The 5,483-nt window shown below is 51.4% G+C and overlaps 1 non-coding gene across 1 annotated transcript; it reads left to right on the top strand.

The window, feature by feature from the left end:
• Window positions 1-778: 778 nt before the first annotated feature.
• Window positions 779-861, top strand: TRNAL-UAA (transfer RNA leucine (anticodon UAA)). Its single transcript has one exon. It is a non-coding gene; the product is annotated as a tRNA-Leu (tRNA).
• The last annotated feature ends 4,622 nt before the right edge of the window (window positions 862-5,483 follow it).

Genomic DNA, 5,483 nt, shown 5'->3' with positions numbered 1-5,483 from the left:
AACTGGGGAGGGGGTCACAGGATGGGAAAGGGGGCAGGGAAGGTTGGGGGAGACTGGGAACAAGAGCAGCCTGGCTGGGGAAGGTGGAGACAGAGGGCAGGGATTGTATAGAAGGAGAGGGGGGGGGATACAATGTCAGCTCCCCCACCCCATAGGGCAGAGGTGACTGGTTGGAGCATTTGGGGGCACCAACTCCTGTACCCCTGACAAAATTTCTAACATTTTAAAATAGGATGCCCCAAATGCCTCTTACTCCTGTGGGTGCCTGTCCCTGCACCCTTACCTCAGCAGGCACCAGTGGTCCCTGGGGGAGGACCTGCCCCCTCCAGCAGCCTGAGGTGAATTTCTTCTGTGATTTTTTTTGGTGTAGATATCTGCAAACACTGATCTGTTAGGGACTAGTAACAGTTTATTTTCATATTTGCATATTTGTTATTTACATAATGTTTATACAGATATGTAAATATAATGTTACCAGTCTGGCAAAAGTTTGCAAATGGGTTTAGTCATCCATGGTATAAAAAAAGGCTGGGGTGAAGGGGGGATGGTATTTTTCCCACCAGGTCTTTGTTCCTCAGAATCCCTGGGGATGCTGGGTTTTGTCTTGTTTGGTTTCCCTTTCCCCTGCTTCCTTTCTCGCTGTTGGGGGGAGGGCAGATCTTTCGCCCTTGTGGTGGGAAACCCTGGCACAGAGATGGGATGGGCAGATGCTCTGAGAACAAGTCCCTGGGCTGTTTGGGGAGAAAACTTTCACGTGTTTCCTTTTTTTTTCAATGTCACCAGGATAGCTGAGTGGTTAAAGAGTTGGACTTAAATTCCAATAGATGGTTGTCTGTGTGGGTTCAAACCACACTCCTGGTACTTTCCTGTTTTGGAGAGACATCTAGCTGCATGGCGCTTTGTCCTGCTTTGAGGGCAGGGGACTGGACTTCATGGCTATGTCTACACTGGCAGTTTCTTGTGCAAGAAAATGTCCACACTGCCATGTGTGAGCTGTGCTTTTGCGCAAGAGCATCCATGGCAGTGTGGACACTCTTGCGCAAGAAAGCTCTGATGGCCACTCTTGCACAAGAAATCCCTGCCAAGCGTCCACACTGCCCTCTTGCACAGGAGCTCTTGCACAAGAGGGTTTACACCTGTTAAAAAAGAGCATAGCTCTTGCGCAAGAAACCCTCTCTTACTACGCCGTACTGTAAATTTCCTTGCCCAAGAGCAGGCAGGCAGTGTGGACGCTCTGTGGATTCTTGCGCAAGAACGGCCAAACTTGCACAAGAAGCTGCCAGTGTAGACATAGCCCAGCTCTGAAGGTCCCTGCCAGTTCTAGTGCTCTGTGATTAGAGTCAGATTGGCTGAACTGGAAGCAAGTCCCAGGGAGGAGACTCAGGACTTTGTTGTTCTCCTTAAGTCCCAGTAAATGAGCCAGAACCAATTAACTGCTTGGGGAATTGTTCTGCTTCTCGCCGGTGGTTGTCTCTGAGCAGCTCCTGAGTCTCTCTGTGTCCCAGTGCTTCTAAATGACTGGCTGAGCCATCCCTAGGCTGGGCTGTGGGGCTGTAGCTCCTTTGAGACACTTTATTCTGATCAGTCAGGGTGTGAAACTCCAGACTGAGGGTGAATTTCAGCATCAGGGCATCTGGGTCCTGTTCCCAGCATTGCCCAGACTGGCTGTGTGATGTCAGACATGGTCCTTTGCCTTTCTCAGGCTTTGTCCCTCCCTCTGTCAGTTGGGGGTAACCATCCTCTCCTGCCTGCTCTATGGAGGGGGCGGCTGGGGGCTGTGAGAAGTCATGTGAGGGTGAGTACTAGGAGGTGTCCTATCACCTGGGCTCCATGTAGGGTTGCCAGATGGTTTCAACAAAGATACCGGACACACTTGACATTACATCACAATCTACATTATTAGTATTATTATTATTTAGAAAATACCAGACATTTCTATTTTCTCAGTTTGTTTCCTGAACACAAAGCTCAAATACCGGACTGTCTGGTTCAAAACCAGACACCTGGCAACCCAGCTCCATGTCAGCAGGGAAACACGGTCGAATGCCTCCCCACACGTGCTGGCCCAGCCTTGTGCCTGCGGTGGGGCTGTCTCCCCCCCCCCCGCAGTCAGTGGGGTCTCCTGCCACAACTGCCAGTCTGTCCTGCTGACTGCACCCAGGCCTAGCAGTCATGTTGTCTGGGGGCAAGAGCAGGGAGAATGGCACCTTCCTAGCCCAGCCTGCCCCCCCCATCCCATTGCTGAGGGAACTTTCTCCATGTTATCCCCATGCTCAGGGCCTGGTGCATTCTGTAAAAGGGCCAGCTCAAAGTAGCTCTCCCCTTGCTCCTACTAAGCCTCTGCCAGAGCTGCCCCTCCTCAGCCTCTGCTTTGTCACCAGATAGATCCTGCTCTGCTATAGCCACCTTGCTTTGTCTGAGTCACTCCTGGGCTATGTCTACACTCGTGGCTTCTTGCACGAGTAATAAGCAAATGAGGCTAAACATGGAATATCGCCGAGCCTCATTTGCATAGCTACTGAACCACCATATTTGCAGAAGAGGCTCTTGCGCCAGAAGGAGCTATCTACACTGCCCCTTCATGCGCAACAAAACCCCCTCTCGCACAATGCCGTTACACCAATTATTTTCAGGAAGAACAGCATTGCGCAAGAGGGCTTTTGTTGCACAAGAAGGGGCAGTGAAGACAGCTCCTTCTGGTGCAAGAGCACCTTCTGCAAAAACAGCAGCTTATTAGCAATGCAAATGAGGCTCAGCAATATTCCACACTTAGCCTCATTTGCATATTACTCAAGAAGCTGAGAGTGTAGACATAGCCCTGGTGCTGGTGGGACTAGACAACTGCTGCCCCATGGGACATGGCACTTCTTTACTCAGTTCCCGTGGTGAAAAGCAAGCCAGACCATCCTAGCAAAAGCTCAGAAGACCACAGTTCTACAGCCCAGGTGGGACTTGACCCCACAATCCCTGGCTCCAGAAACCAATGCCTTGTCCATCAGGCCACTGGGGCCGGACAAGAATAGAGGAGGAGGGACAGAAATTCTCTGTCCCAAAGGCACACCCCTCACATTGGCTCAGCAGACACATCCCTTCTCTCTACCCCAGCAGACATGTTTGCAGCCCCCGACAGGGAGGTGGCTGGGCCGGTCACTAGCAGAAGTGCAGGCTGGTCAGCCACAGCCCAGGGAGATCAGCTGGGGAGCTCGGCTGTAGAGCAATGGGCCCATGTGTTCTGCTGCTCACTGAAGAGCTGGCTGTCCAAGTGCACATGCTGATTGGCTATTTTTTGGATGACTGGGTGCTGGCTCATGCAGCTGTGCTTTAGCAAAGTGGAATGATGCAAGCTGTGAGGAACCCAGTGCTTCTAGAAATGGGAATGGAGTAGCCCTCCGGTCCTGTTTCTGATGTCTTCATGATGTTTTCTTGTGTTTCTGGGTCTTTTTCCATGTGCTTCTCACACTGGACTTAGCCAGCCCCTTGGATCTGCCCTATGCCTTGTCCCCCATCTGTTCCCTATTGGCCCTTGGGGAGGCAGAGACTAGCCACAGCCCAGTGTTAATTATCCCTTGGGTTAGTGTCTTTCTCCTATAATGTGTAGCTAAGATATTGTTAGTAACTGGCAGGTGCCTCAGGAGCTCACCCCCGAACAGACTCACACAACCTCAATATTGATGCATGAGACTAAACTCACCCTGCTCCTGGAACGGGAACACTGACTAGCAGTGAGGCCCCTCCCTGGCAGTGAGAGCTGAGTGAAGGGGGGAGGCAGAACCAGGGGGAGCAGGCTCCATGACTGTGTAAGAGGGAGGCTCTGCCCTGGGCAGTGGAGAATTGTTGCCTCTCTGAGGGGCCAAGGCCTGGTGGGTCATTTTCCCAGGTTACTGAGTGGGGGCTGGAGCCAGTTTTGTGTTGTCTCCTTCAACAACAAAACTCAGCAAACGGATCTTGGGCTGACCTGACTGTGCGCTGGGCTAGTGCTGTGTGCACCACAGAGAGGTATTGGGTTAGAGGGGGGTGCCTGGGGGAAGGGAAGAGTGCAGCCAGCACTCTTCTCAAAACCCAGGATCCCCAGGTACTGGCCCCAGCTGTATCTATCCCCTCCCCCTGGCCAGCCTCCCCCCCCCACACATGTACCCTGCCCCCACCAGCACAGTTGAGGCCACGTTAGTGAGGCTTGGGAGAGGAGTTGTTCTTTGGCATCTCACTTGTGTCACCTTGATTGACTTTTCTGTGGGACACTGACCCCTGACTCAAAAGACGTTTCCCATCCCTCTCATAAAGACAATGCTGAAACATTTTGGCTACATCTACACTAGCATGATTTTGCACAAAAACAGCTCCTTTTGCGCAAAAACTTGCTGCCTGTCTCCACTGGCCACAAGTTCTTGCGCAAGAACACCGACGTTCTAATGTGTGAAATCAGTGCTTCTTGCACAAGAACTATGATGCTCCCACTCAGAAATAAGCCCTCTTGCACAACTCTACTTGTGCAAGAGGCCAATGGAGACAGGCAACATGAATTTCTTGCACAAGAAAGCCCGATGGTTAAAATGGCCATCGGCGCTTTCTTGCGCAAGAGAGCGTCTACACTGGCACGGTTGCTCTTGCGCAAAAGCACATCTCTTGTGCAAAGGCACATGCCAGTGTAGACGTTCTCTTGTGCAAATTTTTTTTAACGTAAGAACTCTTGCCTTAAAGAGTATTTGCGCAAGATCATTCCAATGTAGATGTAGCCTTTGTGTTTGACATAATATTTTATTTAAAAATGAATCCAAAAAGGCTCCAATTGGGGCCAAGCCTCCATCTAGCTGCAGCATCATATCATAACACTGCTGCAGCCCCCCTGCAGCCCCCCTCACTGCAAACCTGAGCCCTTCATACATTGAACCCCCCTGAGACTCTCACATCCCCAAGCTCCTGCACCCCCATATCCGCAGTCTTCTGCCACAACATTCCTGCACCATCCACACACTGCAAATCTGTGTCCTGAGCTCATCATACTCCCTGCTCCAAGTCCCTCATTCACCCTAGCCCAAACTCCTGCACCCTCACAGCCACAGCCCTAACCCTCCACCTGACCCCAACTCTCTGCAACCAGGAGGCTCCTCCCTGAGCCAGCATCCTCTTCTCGACTTCTCTCTTGTATCCAAACACCCTCTCAGAGCTTGCACCTCTCACCCCTTCCCAGGGCTTTTTTTGTGATGATACGATACCCCAGGTTAGTGTATGGCACCTATTTTCCACTAATGCAGCCTTGTGGGGTTTTTTTTTTTTGCTCAACAACTCTCTTGCCCAGCTACATGGCTCTTCATCTCTGACAGATTGGCCACCCCTGCTATAGGACTTCCAATAGGGTTACAGAAAAACCATCTTGTTACTTAGTGTGACGGCGCGTTGGGGGTCCCCCGTCTTCTGCACTCCGAAATGGCACAAACAGACTGCACCAGCCGGTGGAATAGAGGAAGTTTATTGCCTCTCCAGGA

The sequence above is a fragment of the Pelodiscus sinensis genome, chromosome 19 (genome assembly GCF_052426305.1).
Source record: "Pelodiscus sinensis isolate ZL-2025 chromosome 19, ASM5242630v1, whole genome shotgun sequence".
Classification (NCBI taxonomy): Eukaryota; Metazoa; Chordata; order Testudines; family Trionychidae; genus Pelodiscus; species Pelodiscus sinensis.
This window is presented reverse-complemented; position numbering and strand designations above follow the sequence as displayed.